Genomic DNA, 16,421 nt, shown 5'->3' with positions numbered 1-16,421 from the left:
AATAGAGTTAGGACAACGTTGAATGCTTCTGACAATCTCACCCCATGTGCTTTATATCTTCCTGTCTGTGGTCTTGTCATCTATGGTAGCTATTAGTCTTGTCCCTTCATGCTTTCCTTCTTTGCCCCAACCTTAAAAAGGGAGTAGGGGGTGGGGGGAAAGGACTTCCCCTTTCCAGGTCACTCGTATTAACTCTGACGATGTCAATGTCGTATCTACTAATGAAGTACTGACAGGTTTCAGAGTAACAGCCGTGTTAGTCTGTATTCGCAAAAAGAAAAGGAGTACTTGTGGCACCTTAGAGACTAACCAATTTATTTGAGCATGAGCTTTCGTGAGCTACAGCTCACTTCATCAGATGTATGCCGTGGAAACTGCAGCAGACTTTATATATACACAGAGAATATGTAAAAATACCTCCTCCCACCCCATTGTCCAGCTGGTAATAGCTTATCTAAAGTGATCATCAGGTGGGCCATTTCCAGCACAAATCCAGGTTTTCTCACCCTCCACCCCACCACACAAATTCACTCTCCTGCTGGTGATAGCCCATCCAAAGTGACAACTCTTTACACAATGTGCATGATAATAAAGTTGGTGCTCAAATAAATTGGTTAGTCTCTAAGGTGCCACAAGTACTCCTTTTCTTTTTAATGAAGTACTGTTATTTTCTTTGTGGTCTACAAGGAAAATTAGTGTATTATAAAGTCTCAAATGGAAAATATGAGGCCTATGCTAACATTTTCACCTGTTATGTCAGCAACACAGTTTTAGATATAATTACACAGCAATGTTAAATTATAAATTATTTTAAGTCTCTCCTGAAGTGTAACAGCTTTGTCATAGATATAAATCTTATTCTAGTATACATAGTGTGACGGGGCAAGGCCAGATGGCTATAGAAAAGTAGTGGGAGATAGATATATTAGCTCCAGGCTAAACAAATCCCTGGTACCAGGATAAGTGAAATGGAAGCTGCTCCAGGTCAATTAAGACACCTGGGGCCAATTAAGAACTTTCCAGAAGGCAGGGAGAAGGCTAGGTGGATTGGGACACCTGAAGCCAATCAGGGACTGGCTGAAACTAGTTAAAAGCCTCCCAGTTAGTCAGGTGGGTGTGCATGTCAGGAGCTGTGGGAGAAAGTTTTGCTGTTGGAGAGACTGAGTAGTACACACCATATCAGGCACAAGGAAGGAGGCCCTGAAGTAAGGGTGAAGTGGAGCTTGAGGAAGTGAGGGCTGCTATGGGGGAAGTAGCCCAGGGAATTGTACATGTCATGTTTCTAAAAGGTCAGCTACCATAGCTGATACTATTAGGGTCCCTGGGCTGGAGCCCAGAGTAGAGGGTGGGCCCGGGCTCCCCCGTCTTTGCCCCCTGATCACTGAGACTGGGAGACAACAGAGACTGTGCAAGGAAGGATAACTTCTTGTCACCTCCCTCGCTGGCTTATGATGAAAATGGCTTAGTAGACTGTGACCCTTGTCTCTAGAGAGAGAAGGGTTACGTGGAAGGTCACAGTGAGCCTCTGAGGCTAGTGAAATCTGCCAGGAAACGCGGGACCCATGGAGGCAAGGACAGAGCTTTGTCACAATAGCTAAGAGTCATTACCTTTATAAACTATTCATCATCCCAGATATACAACCTATAACTGGTTTAATATACCTCAGATAAGTCCTTATTTGAGTAACTTGTTTTGATATTAGTCCTAATCAATCACTTATTGTATCCAGCTTTGTTTTAAAAACATATTTAATAAATTGTAATGTCCTTCCTTTTTTAAAAATAGAAAATACTTGGTCCCCACATTGCTGTGTTTTCAAAATTTTGCTGTTTTAACTGGACATGTTTTTAAGTTTGAAAGAGTAACATTACTGTGAGTGGCATCATGCTGTGCAAAAGCAAATTTGGCAAAACAGAAAAACCAAAATAAACAAACAACATAACAGAACTCAGCTGTAATCACAAATAACCTTAACTATGATGCATGTGGAAGAATACACCCCTGGAATTCAATTTCAGATAGATCAAAGAATTTTGTGTGATAGAGAAATAATCACTCATCATAAAGCCCTATGGAGACTAGAACTTGCTGCCGCGAGGCCCTGGGGACAAGTATGCACATAAACCTGATCAAGTTATCAAAATATACATTCACCTAGTGTACAATAACATGAGATTATCACAGTCTAAGTGTGGATTTGGATAGGAAACATTGCCCAAGTCCTGTTCAATACAGAACATTAGCACTGTACCTGTCCCACAATATGCACTGTAGAACAAAATCACTCCCTCCCCCTGATTTTGGTGGAAGAAGGAAGTTTACTCTTTTATAAAAGATCCAAATAAATAACTTAATTATATACTCACTCGCAACCATAATATTGGCTTTAATATTTGGTGGTTGCTAAGGCCTTGCCCTTTTGGTGTATACACAAACCTGTTCTGATGATAGCAGGAGGAGTGCTCCTTTTTAACCTTTGCTGCTTCTCCCAGGACTGTAAAGGCCAGGATCTTAGTCTGTAGGGCTTAGCTGTCTCTGCGTTTTGTTTCTGAGCCCCAGGAATCTCTCATTTCTCTACCTTTGCTCTTCCTCAGCCCTTTGCACAGAGCGGTGACCCTCCCTTTGGTAAAGGGGCGAGAAGTGGCTCTCCCAGGAGTCACTCGCTGCAGGCAGAAGGAGTCATGAGAGTATGACACAAGGTTTCCACCTCCTCCCCAATTGGCTGACATGATTTTTCTGGTGTGCTGTTGGCCTTGGTCTAGGAACAAGGGCCCAAGCTCAGAGCCACTTGACTCCCCAAGGTTCTGCTGCCAGGGTGTACCAGAAAGCCACACTGGCACCAGGGCCTTAGTGCGAAGCTGCTTGGCTCCGCCTACCCCAAACCTTCCATGTACAGCTGCCTCCTCCACACTAGGCCTTGCATACAAACTGCTGGCATTTTTCCTCTTCCTCATGCCCCTTTGCATCTTTACCATATCCCCATAGCAACAGGCTCTCTCCCTGCGCCCAACTTGTCCACTCACTGCCTCTTGGCTTCCCACAATTCTACTTCACGATGTGCCAGGGGATCGGGTGAGGGGGCTGAGTGAGTGGAATGGTGGGGGCAAGGGTAGGCGGGAATAAGTGAGGTATGAAGGAATTATGGGGCTAAGAGTTGTGTAGGAAGGCCGAGGTAAGTGTCACAAAAGGCACAGGAATACTGATAAGACAAACAAATTAATTAAAAAAGAAAGCCCAGTCACCTAACAGAGAACAACAGGGATACAAAATGTTCAGGTACCTGTCATGTGGCAAAGATTGTTATCCAGTGATTCCTGTGGTTACTGTTAATACTGTCTCCTTTAAAGGAGGAGGGTTAAATCAAATGCAAATAAAACATAACTAAAAATAACAAATGCAAACTGTAAAAGCCCTGCCCTTCAAACAGAAACAATACAAGGAAGAGTGATATTTCAGAATGACGCTTTTCATACAGTTTATTGAGCGTTAGTTTAGCTAGCTATTTTTGACTTAGTAATTTTCTGGTGAAAGACTAAATCTGTTCTGGCTATTTTCCCTTCTGACTGAAAGAGGTTTTTCTGTCTAAATATAAAATAGCTTCACCTAATTTACCTGTTAACAAGAAAATTGTCAGGTTTAAAAAAAAAAAAAGCCAGATTTCTACCCTCTTGATATCTGAGCTCATAAAAACCTTACTTTTGTGAATAGTGTTAAGGGTTCAGAAAAGATTTATGCTTCAATAAAATACAAACAAAAATTTGTCAAGGATATATATCAAAACACTCCAATGTATTTAACTGGCTAATAATAACCCAAGGATGAATGTTTTGTGGCTGATGATCTACTTCACAGCAGAAATATATTTTATAGAACCTTTGAAAAACATTTATTTTTCCTGATCAGCCTGGAGAGTACATTAGACAATTACATTCTCTGGGGTAGCTTTAATGAGAAATCATTAATATTGTTAGCTTGATAAGGGTGCATGGTTGTGTGCATGTAAAGACAGAAGCAAAAACAGATTCCATTGAATTCTTCCTGGTAAAATCTCATGAGTAATTTATAGGGTAAACAGCAGCCCAGCGACTAAAAATGCTACATATTTATTTTTGGTTACATATTAAGAGTGTGGGGGAGGAGGGAGGAAAGTAAGTGGGAGAGTTACAGTGGCAGTTATAAGAATGTTCAACTCTCCAGATGTCTATTGGAATGTTTAGGTGGAAAAACTGACTGGTGGGCTGTTCGTACAACTGGTACTGTCTGAGTTTCTTTAGCTCATTGTGTATATCCTTCAAAAAGGGTGAGAACAATATTAGACTTGAAACTGTCTGCCTTGTTTCCATATCCCTACACTGATATGCTCCAACATACTCTTCTGCTCCTCAAAAATCATGTGGGAGAATGTGTGTTCTATTCAGGCTCTGTGTGGTGCAGGATCTGAGAGTTCAAGATTAGTTTTAAGCCACTTTTGCATGTTGTTGTATACTTTGTGCAGTACTCGGCATTAAAGTAACTGAGGGGTACTCTAACTTACCCTCCATTGCAGAAGTCCCCTAGGGGCAACTGAGAATAGCCAGAGCACAGCCATGTCCTGGTTGCATCACCCCCACTTTCCTCAGTCATTTCTTTGGGGAATCATGATGGGGGTGGGGTGGCATGAAGTCATCCAGTCGGCTCTACACCATCCAAGGAAATCCTCTTATGTTGCAGCTATTACTGAAGGCTGGTTCTGCTTGCTGGAGGTCCCTCTACACTAGTGGCACTGGAATAATTTTTGTGCTGGGAGTGCTGAAAGTCATTGAACAAAACTGTAAATCCTGTATATGATGGAAACCACTTCAAGCCAGGGAGTGCCGCTGTGCCCACGAACCCGCTAGTTCCAGCACCCTTGCTCTACGCCACCAGTGCAAAACAAATTACCAAAGTAGAATTCAGCCATTAGGTCCCTTCACTGCTGGTTAGAGTTGGGTCAAATTGCAAAGTCTATATCCAAATTTTCTCCCACTGCTTGAGTTGATCTTGGGTTCTAAAAATAATTATTCACTGTTGAGAAGTGCTGTGTTTTCTGTGGCAAACATATATACACAATTTATTTGCCACATACAGACCAGATAATCCCCATCAGACTAATAATTCAGCCTCCCCTCAAAGACGAGTTGTATAGTACAAATTTCCTGCTTGTAGAATCATAGAAGATTAGGTTTGGAAGAGACCTCAGGAGGTCATCTAGTCCAACCCCCTGCTCAAAGCAGGACCAACACCAATTAAATCATCCCAGCCAGGGCTTTGTCAAGCCGGGCCTAAAAACCTCTAAGGATGGAGATTCCATCACCTCATTCACCAGCCCATTCCAGTGCTTCACCACCCCCCTAGTGAAATAGCTTTTCCTAATATCCAACCTAGACCTCCCCCACTGCAACTTGAGACCATTACTCCTTGTTCTGTCATCTGCCACCACTGAGAACAGTCGAGCTCCATCCTCTTTGGAACCCCCATTCAGGTAGTTGAAGGCTGCTATCAAATCCCCCCTCACTCTTCTCCTCTGCCGACTAAACAAGCCCAGTTCTATCAGCCTCTACTCGTAAGTCATGTACCCCAGCCCCCTGATCATTTTTGTTGCCCTCCACTGGATTCTCTCCCATTTGTCCACATCCTTTCTGCAGTGGGGGGCCCAAAACTGGATGCAATACTCCAGATGTGGCCTCACCAGTGCCAGATAGAGGGGAATAATCACTTCCCTTGATCTGCTGGCAATGCTCCTACTAATGCAGCCCAATATGCCGTTAGCCTTCTTGGCAAAAAGGGCACACTGCTGACTCATATCCAGCTTCTCATCCACTGTAATCCCCAGGTCCTTTTCTGCAGAACTGCTGCTTAGCCAGTCGGTCCCCAGCCTGTAGCAGTGCATGGGATTCTTTTGTCCTAAGTGTAGGACTCTACACTTGTCCTTGTTGAACCTCATCAGATTACTTTTGGCCCAATCCTCCAATTAGTCTAGGTCACTCTGGACACTAACCCTACCCTCCAGTGTATCTACCTCTCCCCTCAGTTTAGTGTCATCTGCAAACTTGCTGAGAGTGCAATCCATCCCATCATCAATAAAGATGTTGAACAAAACCGGCCCCAGAACTGACCCCTGGGGTACTCCGCTTGATACTGGCTGCCAACTAGACATCGAGCCATTTTGACCACTGCCCATTGAGCCTGACAATCTAGCCAACTTTCTATCCACCTTATAGTCCATTCATCCAATCCATACTTTTTTAACTTGCTGGCAAGAAAACTGTGGGAGACTGTATCAAAAGCTTTGCTAAAGTCAAGCTCTGTCACGTCCACTGCTTTCCCCATATCCACAGAGCCAGTTATCTCATCATAGAAGGCAATCAGGTTGGTCAGGCATGACTTGCCCTTGGTGAATCCATGTTAACTGTTCCTGATCACCCTCCTCTCCTCCAAGTGCTTCAAAATGGTTTCCTTGAGGACCTGCAGTATGATTTTTCCAGGGACTGAGGTGAGGCTGACCGATCTGTAGTTCCCCGGGTTCCCCTCTTTCCCCTTTTTACAGATGGGCACTATATTTGCCTATTTCAGTTGCACATGGGCAACCATGTAATTTTGGCTCTGATTATGCTGAAATAAAGTCATTTTGATTTTTTTTCCCATTCACAAATTGTGGTGACCTTCTTTGAAAAGTAAAGTGATGCATAACATTTTATTTGCACATATATGTATATGTAATGTAATGAATCTGATCTCTCTTCCCACACATGGGGAGAATATAGAAATGTATAGTGGTTGCCATTAAAAATTCTCATTTGCTATTTATCACTGCACAGTGGTATCAGAGATTACAATAGTTTTGTTTGTTTGTTTTTTTCTTATATTCAGAATAGGCAACATCTATGGTGACTGTGTTGTATCAGTTGGATTTTTTAAAAATGGTTTTAAAGTCAGTTTGGAGTCAATGGGTCTATTCACATGCTTAAAGCTAAGCAAGTATGTTGGTCCTTGCAGGATTGGGGCTGAAATTAGCTGTTCCATGGGGAGAGACAATAGACATGCAAAGGCAGGACAAAGCCTGCACAAAACAAGGTCCATAGGTACTTGTTTTTTCTAGTGTGTGACAAGGGCACCGTCTTGGGCTATTTAAAGCTCCCAGAAAACAAATCAAACATGCAATATAGATAAAAAAATATTTCCACACATTTTTCTTTATTAGGTATGAAAAATGGCTGGAACGTGGTGTTATTAGCATCTAGTGGTAGGAACCTGGGGCTCTTACACTCTGGTTAATGAATCCACAGGTATGTTGTTGCTTTTTAAAAAAACTTCTGAGCACAAACAGAATAATTACTGTTTTACCAGTAACATTTAGTGACTTGTAAAATATGGTAAACACAGAAGCAACCTGTCAACTTGGGAATACAGCAGGGTTAGGCATGTTTGAGCAAAGGGTACTGTCTGTACTGTAACTCAGCAGATAAAGCCCTTTTAAACAAGGGTGTACCTACCAGTAAAGTGTTTGGGAATATTAATGACTTTTCGTCAGTTTCATTGCTTGGATCTTACAGCTCCACTTAGTTATGCATCAGTATGCTGGTTTCTATTTTTGTAACCAATTTCCACTGACAAGCTGATGTAGCAACATCTTAGGTGGTCCAGCATTTTTGTTCAATTTGCATTGATACTTCTATCTTCCTAGCTAGTAGGAAAGGTCAAACAGTTAATGAACTTATTTTAGGGAATATCCAATCCTATTCTAACCAGATACTTGGCTCTCACAACATTAGGCTGCTGAGCCAGGGGCCCATTTTGTTGCCATTGTTTTCCTGCTGAGAAACCCATTTTCCATAATAAAGCAAGCGTTCATGTGTAGAAGGGGAGAAAAAGACTTCAGTATAAAAAGGCCTATCACAAGAACACAGTTAAATACCACCATGTGGCTAGTCATTTCTACTGCAGTTACCAGCATTCCGTTCTAGCTCTTAGTATTCTAGCCGACAATTTTCAAGGAAAACAGGAGGGATATGACCTGTTTTTGCAGCTGCTAAGGAACAACTACATTTAATGTATAATTGCTGCAAATAAAGATTTTTCCAGGTAAATAAATGGACTTTTCCAGAAATGTCAGCCTGTAACATCTTGAATGGGGGAAATTGATTGGAAAAAAAAAAAAAGCTTAAAGTGGATAGAATTTTAAACATCCAATCACAGAGCAAAATCCTTCTTCAAAAGCGAGAGCACCTTTAAAACTGCTTTAAAATTAAGTCAAAGTGAGGGAGGGTTGTTCCTTCCCACCCTCACTGTTCTATGAAAAGAAAAGGAGTACTTGTGGCACCTTAGAGACTAACCAATTTATTTGAGCATAAGCTTTCGTGAGCTACAGCTCACTTCATCGGATGCGAAAGGTTATGCTCAAATAAATTGGTTAGTCCCTAAGGTGCCACAAGTACTCCTTTTCTTTTTGCGAATACAGACTAACATGGCTGTTACTCTGAAAACTGTTCTATGAGTGAGAGATGGCAGCTAGGTTCTCCTCCTTTATTGAAGAGTAGCTACAGAGCCACAGAAGCAAGGAAAGCAATACTTGCCCTTGAATCTCCATATGTGGAAAGTAAACAGCACAAGGTGCTTGTACGAGGGAAATCTTTCTCATGTCAGACCTAAACTTCCATTGTCTTGAAACAACAAAAGCTCTGTGGACTGAAGAGATTTCTTCCTTTGCTTTTCAAAATAAAATGAAGGCAAAGCAAACAGCACAGTTAGTAAAATGGAATGACTCTGTGGACATATATTATTTTATGACATACCTTTAATATGGCAAATGACTTGCCTTAGTGTGATGCAACGAGTGTCAGTAAGTGCTCAAGCTGTGAGAAACTTGGGGTATTCACTTCCCAGGGGTTTGTGTAAAAGTTGTGGACCAGATCCTCAGGATTCTTTGCAGCTACTTCATATCACACTGCTGGAGAACTTTGGTCAAAAACATTACCTAGTCTAATCCCACAGAGGTGGCATTAATGGAAGGGATATGTGCACTGCGTGTCTTCTGTGTAACACAGGAAGGGGGCATGGTTTGAAAGGCTAACCACTGCCAATCCTAGAATCCTTCTGTTTGCAGTTTGGACACAACTAATAAGTGTAGCTTAGAGTAGCCCCCATACTGTTGTGAGTCTAAGTGCACTGAGTGACCAGGCATTTCAAAACTTGGTCACCCTACCAATGGCAATTTTTGCTGATGGTGTAGTGGTGAGAGAGACTGCTTTAAATGCCCTGCCTATGTTATATTCACAGCATAAAAAGCAGAGAAATTAGATAAAAATCATAAAATATTGTTTCTGGAAAGTTGCAATGTAAAACAGCTTTATTTCTTAAAATCCAGAACCTTCGTACACAAGAACCAAAAACACAGAGTGAGAGAAAGCAGGCTGTCTGTAAGGCAGAGAGGCACAACTCACCCCAGCTTGCTCAAGGCTGGATCTTTCCAGACTGACTGCTGCTAGCCAGACCCAGCTTGCACCTTTCCTACAGAGCCCTTAGCCTGCAAATAGGACCAGAAAAACTCCCAACAACTTAGTGATAGCTTAAAATTTTAACATAGATTTTCAATACACCACAACCTAGAGAAGAGTAGACTACCTTTAAACACTCATTGATAAAGGTTACTCATTTGTGAATAAGAATTGTTGACAATTATTTTAACAAACAAAACCTGCTTTGAACCTCTTCAAGGGACTCAAGTGGCCCCATCAGGAGGTTTTGGCCTAACATGGTGGTAGATCTACACCATACCCCTTATTACTCTGGCTTCAGTTTTGTGTTCTATGTTTGCTTCACCTATGCTTGGGTTGTGATGGCCTATGCACAGCTGTGCACATTTGCTGCATGAGGTCTCCAGCATTCTGTAGGACTGCTAAAATAAGGGCCAGCTAATGCTCATATTTGGGAAAATTTATAGTGAGCAAGTTAGTGACTTACTAGCCCTAATATTAGTAACATTGGGTGGGATGTTCAAAGTTGTCTGAGGGTTTTAGATGTCCAATTCCCATTTATTGAAATGGCTTTGAAGATCTTGCCAACTGATTTTTGAGATGCAGTGAGAGCTGATCAGGGTGTTTTTTTTTCAGTTCTCAGTGCGTATGTCTACATTGCAATTAAAAACCCGTGATTGGCCTGTGCCATATGACTCAGGCTACAGGGGTTGAGCTAAGGGGCTGTTTAATTGCAGTATAGATGTTCGGGCTCAGGCTGCAGCCCAGGCTCTAGGATCCTACAAGGTGGGAGGGTCCTAGATCTTGGGCTGCAGCCTGAATGTCTACACTGCAATTAAACAATCTCTTAGCCTGAGCCCCACAAGTCAGTGGCACGGGCCAGCTGTGGGTGTCTAATTGCAGTGTAGACATATCCACTGGGGGCTGTGACTTTAACAAGTTAGTGATGAGCTTCCACTTGCCCAGTGTTATGCAATGCAGTAAGCACCCTGACTGTGCTGACAGCTGGTTCATGGACCATCTAGATGTTTGGTGTCAAGACAACCTGCTTGCTAGAGGAGTGATTAGCTGAGCTGGCCAAATGTAAAGAGAGCAGGGCTGTGGCTACATGCAGTGGGCAGGGTTGGTCATATACCCCAGAGTGGATCATTGGAAGATATATTAATGAATTTCAGATTCAGCCCAAGTAGGGAATGAAGGCACTGATTTTCCACGTGCAAGAGACTTTCAGTCTCCCACTGGTTAACTGGAGAGTTCAGTTCTGTAGTTGTTTTCAACTCCCTGAGTCTCACTTTGATTTTTTTGGGGGTGTGAAAACATCCATAGGCTGAGTTTTGCTTCAAATCTAAGCTAGTGAGTTTCACCGGGTTTTGACAAGAATGATTAATCAGACCTTCCCTTGAAAGGAAGTCCTCAGCAAATCTTGTCTGAGTTTAGAGTTTGTAATGAAACCAGGCAAGTTTGGACTGGTTTCTGGATTCATTGCCAACATTTTGCTCACGTCTATGAATCACCCCTTAAAGCAATTAGCCATGGTATTTACATGTTTGCTACATAAATTAACATGGGGATCACTTCTGATGCTGACTGGACTTTCCATCAGTTCTTTACAATGCATATGTAGAAAAAATCAGATGTCTCGCTGAAAGCCTTTGATTGTACTGCTACTTACACCAGTGCAATACAGGATTAATTTAACTGAAGTCAAAGATGAAAAACTGGTTTAAGTGTGGGACTCATTATAATCAGAGAAAAGTTCACACTGCAAAACTCAGATCTAGATCCAGACCATAACACACAACAGCCCTCCCCATCCTCACACTGATTAGAGGTTTTTGTATCTGTGAATTTGACTTGGCCAGTTATCAAGAAAGGGGGCTGATTGCAAAAGTGGTTTGACCCTGACTTGAGTTTGGCTTGTTCAGGGGCATTCAGACCTAGGGAGTTTGTTATTGGCTGGTGCACAACAGGAGTGTGGCCCTCCCTCTGGCATGTGGGGGGCATGCTCACTTGCTGGTTTGAAGGGTTTTGCTATTGTTCTTTTAATGCAATATGTGAAATCTGCTTTGCAGTTCGAAGTATTTTATAACCTTGACAATCTGATATTTAGTAAGCTACCTAACATGAAAAATGTCAAATAGCATGAATCTGTAGGTTGTCATCATGCTAGAATGGGCAAAGTAAAGTGCAAAGGTCCTCAGATGTTCAAGAACCTCAGCAGTCTGAAAGTTAAAGTGAAATGCAATGAACATGGTGAAATATTTTAACAAATTTGATTTAACATTGCATTAGAAATATGCAGTGAGTATAAAATGAACTATTTTTTAGCACAGTAAATATTACAATAGTCCAGAAATCATTTTAACTTATTTAAATCAATATGTTGAAAATATATATTTCCTTTACCTTTGTCTGCAAGGCATAATTATCTGAAAATAAAGTGTTGCATCCATTGGGAGGCCTCAGGAGGTATGAACTGAAATGGATAAATGGGGTTTTTGGTGGGGTGAGCTAGTGTGAGAGACTGATGCTAGTTCTAGTCATTATTCATTGTTATTACTCATTTTATGCCAGCACACATGATCTAATAGGCGCTTTCCCAATATTCTTGAAAGGAGATAGAATGTTCCCTGTGGAGCTCACTCTCTATGGAGACAGAGGTCAGGGGAAGGGGAAGAATAAATGGGGGTGGAGGAGTTGTTAGAACCATTCAAATTTTTCCCTTGGAAAACTTTGACTTTTCATTGAAAACTGAAGAATTTTAATTTTTCATGTCAAAAACAGACAAACAACACAAACCAAATCAATTTTGGGTTTTCAATCTTCCAACAAATAGTAATGACAACAAAAATCAAAGAAAGTAGACAATTTCAATGGCATTTTTCATTTTGTCAAAAACCCAATTTTCCCTATCAAAAAAAGTTTTGATGGAAATTTTTTTGACCAGCCCTAATTTTTATACACAGTCCACGTGGCATGGCAGAAGCAGGACTTTAAGAAGTCATTGATATTGTCTTGTTTTGTTCACATGTTAAGCCAAACAGGCTCACCAATATTAGTGTTCTGGAAGAGAAAAAGACCACAAGTATTGAGGCAATGATCATCCTTCAGCAATTCCGCTGGATTGGTCACGTTGTCCGGATGCCAGACCATTGCCTCCCAAAACAGGTCCTGTTCTCTCAGCTGAAAAAAGGGCACTGTAACGTGGGTGGACAATGGAAGCGTTATAAGGACTTGCTGAAGGACAACCTAAAAAGGTGTAATATTGACATTGATACTTGGGAGACACTTGCCCAGGATCGCTAAAATTGGAGTGAAGTCCTATGTGATGGTCCCCTGCATTTTGAACTTGCTTGCCGACAAGCTGAAGAGGACAAGAGGTGCAAGAGAAAGGAGATACTCACTTCCAATCATGGTCAACAGCCTCCTGCTGACCCTGAAAACATCTGCCCCTAGTGTAATAGAACTTGTGGTTCAAGGATTGGCCTTATTAGCCACCTGAGGACCCATAACTCCCATGGAAGTTGATCATACTCGGTAATGAGTGATCACCCATCATTAAGCCATTGAACACCACCTACACTGTCCACAGAGTTGTTACTTTGTTTTATTTAATGGGGAAGTAGAAGAAGCACAAGAATTTTTGTTCAGGTTCCATTTGAACTCAGAATGGAGCTTTATTTTAAAAGTCAATTAAAATCCAGACCTGGCTGAAAAAATGGGTCAGAAGTTTCATGAAAGTTTAGTCCCTTTCTTTATTGATTTTTTAAAAAAAATATTTTTATTTATTTTAAATACCAACTCTATAGCTGGTAAAAAAAATGGATTCATTTTTTGCAAAACTTTTTTGACCTATTTTTTCAATCTGAAATTTCAAATTTCAATTTATTTTGATCAGATGTCATTAAAACACAGCTTAAACATGGCTGCTGCTGCACTGCTTTTGCAACGGATTAGGTCAGCTAGAATGGGTGGAATCAAACATGTTCAAACACTGTTCTTTCCTAAGCCCTGGCATAGGATCATGTTTTCCTCAGACATCCCTCAAGGTGGCTGCACCATCTTAGGAAAATATTCCCCTGGACGAGAGCCTGTTAGGGCACTACGTTTAAATGTATATTGATTCAGAGTGCGGACAAGCTTTAGTTTCCATTTGTCACAACTCAATTTACTTAACTGCATTCCTGTGTCATTCATTACCTGCCAGAATGGCAACATTCTCCTGGCTTTTTTTAAAACAATGAAGTGTTGATTAAGCTTAATTGGATTTTCAGCAAACTTTCTGTGAAATTGCTCAAAGGATGTTTGAGTAATACGACAAAACTACAGGTTAAGTTTCGACTAAGCTTTTGAAAGTGAAACTCAAATGTCTGTCCCTATTGTGGATTAGATGACTCATTTGGAGGGATAGATGAATCTTTTAATGGTTAGGCCAAGATTTTAAAACATGACTATTTATTTTGGTTGCCCAAATTGGCATACCTTGAAGGAGCATGATTTTCAGAGGTCAAGTGCACAGTGCTTTCTGAAATTAAGATTTTTTTCCCCAAATCACTAGTAATTTTTTAAAATCTCAGTTGCTGTGCATATATGTATCCAAAAGTTTGGATGTTTAATTGAGGTTTTTCAAAATTTCTCTAAACCTCTTAGTTCTAGACACTGGAATGAAAATGTCAGGAGAAGATTTATAGCAATGTTCTGATACTCTTAAAGGCAAGTTGGGGAAAGAATGAAGATATTCTTGAAGGTAGGAAAAAGGGGAAAAATAATAGGGGATATCTGAATGCAGAATGTGAAAGAGGGTGGGATGATATGATTGAGTGGCCATGTGTATCTTAGGGACTTCAGGTTACTGATCTAGCTTCCAACCCCACTCTTCTTTTGATTATTTTTTTAAATGCTCATTGTGCCCAGTAATTGACAAGTGTAAGTGGTTATGGTGGGGGTCTGTTGTTCTAAGCTTTCAGATTGCATGAATTAGAAAGGGTAGAGGGTTTAGGGAGCCAAGGTAAGGGTCGGTAGTGATTTCAGTTCATTTTGAAGGGATGACTGGCCACAAAGCAAAGTCTGATTTCACTCGTAAGATTTGTAGTTTTTTTAAGGTATTTTACTGTGCTCAGAGCAATGGATGAGCACATTTTTAAACCAATCAGAATAAATACATTTAAAGTAAGTAATTAATATAGCATTGTCCACTCTTCCCAAACTGGCTGAATGTAAACCCTCTCTATATGTTGGGGGCACTGCCATATTGGGGCTGTGTAGGGAGGAATGGGTCTCGGTGACTGAGGGAATATGATGCTGGAAAAAGTAGCAATCCTGTGTCGATTTTCATGTGTATAATGGGGTTGACTTTCACATCCATTATATTAGGTGGGTTCTCCCCTTGCACTCTGAAGTGGAGCTTGGGGAATGCCATAGGTATGGAGCCTTTTGGAAATGGATATGTGTTGCTGTGAAGACTGAGGAAGCAAGGGAATGGTGGGTAGACACTGGACATATGCATGAATGCCCTAGCCCTCATGGATGTACTGAGATGCATGAGCTTTCTTTATGGACTTCAGGAAAAACATAGGTATTGGAAGTAGCATCTTCTGCGGGGGGTAATCTCTCCTCCAGCCACACAGATGATAGAAATTCTACAAATTGCAACACATAAAGATATCTGGCCCTTCTGAAGGTTTTCCCTTGGAAGAAACGAGTGGCCTTCAGGTTGCTTAATTGCAGCGGAATCTGAGCACCCAATGGAATTGGAAGACAGGGATTTGGGGAGAAGAATACCATGTTCTCTATGCCTGTCTGTCTTCATTCCTCCCTAGAGCATTGTATAATTGGCCTGGATCATAATACTAATTTTGGATTCGCCTGAAGCAATCTAGGATTGGCCACTGCCAGAGGCATAATGCTGGATTTGATGGCCCAGTAGTCTGATCCACTATGGCAAATCCTGTGTTCCAATGCACTCTAATAAAGGCATAAGCCTACAGAGAAAGAAATGTAAAAGACCAAATTGATTCATGCCTGGATGCTTTAATATGTCAACTGGAAGGTGTGGCCTCCTGCCCTTGGGATATATATATATATAGGATGTGGTGATTTGGACACTATGGCTTAACTTCAGTTGAAAAATTTTGCCTAGCTTTATGTGAAAGAGCATTCCCAATAGATGGCACTGTTGAAACTTCATCTATTGTCTAGTCCAAAATGTAAATATACTCCATGGATCTGGAAATCTGGGAATTAATTTTGCGTCCTATTTTAGAAAAAAATAATAATTTATGAGACTTTGTCTGGAGCCTGGCTAAGTGAGATTCCAGATGGGAGATGTACTAAAATATGCATTTAATAACACAAATGCTATCAGGTAATTCAAGTTTAGGGAGGGAAGGTGATGGAGGAGAATTAAAACATAAATAGTGATGGGTTAACCACAAAATGTTTGAGTTCTGATGCTGACAAGACCAAAGTTCATAATTGATTTTGGTATTCACTTCCCAGCACAGTTCCCAAAAGTCCTTTGGAACATGCACCCAACACTTTTTAAATAGTTTTGAGTTGGAAATCATTCTGTGTACTGAATTATTGAATACTAATGGCCTTCCTCTTTTGTTCCAAAGTTTCCATATCTAAGTCACTGGAGTTCTCCATCTGCCTCTGTCTTCAGCTCCATACCTTTGCTGTGCAGAAGAATATCTGAAGCATTTTGACTTTCTGTGGAACGCATATTTATATCAGGCAGGCTACAGGACTGTTGTTACATATTTCAGTCTGCCAATTAGAACCTTTGTTACCAAAAGGGAAACAGAACAGCGTTTCATTTATAAGATATGGCAAGAATCCTGTGTTCCTATTTCACATTTCTAGTAAAATGTATAAGATAATTAGAAGATGGTACATGACTCTGGACTACATGCCTATTCTTTGACTGT

The 16,421-nt window shown here is 41.0% G+C and overlaps 1 protein-coding gene across 8 annotated transcripts in view; it reads left to right on the top strand.

Moving 5' to 3' along the window:
* SLC6A11 (solute carrier family 6 member 11) overlaps nt 1–16,421 on the top strand; it is a 280,391-nt gene that overhangs the window by 60,234 nt on the left and 203,736 nt on the right. The window lies entirely within an intron of this gene.

Source organism: Lepidochelys kempii, chromosome 7, assembly GCF_965140285.1.
Source record: "Lepidochelys kempii isolate rLepKem1 chromosome 7, rLepKem1.hap1, whole genome shotgun sequence".
Classification (NCBI taxonomy): Eukaryota; Metazoa; Chordata; order Testudines; family Cheloniidae; genus Lepidochelys; species Lepidochelys kempii.
Note: the sequence above shows the minus strand (reverse complement) of the source record. Positions and strands in the feature narration are given on the sequence as shown.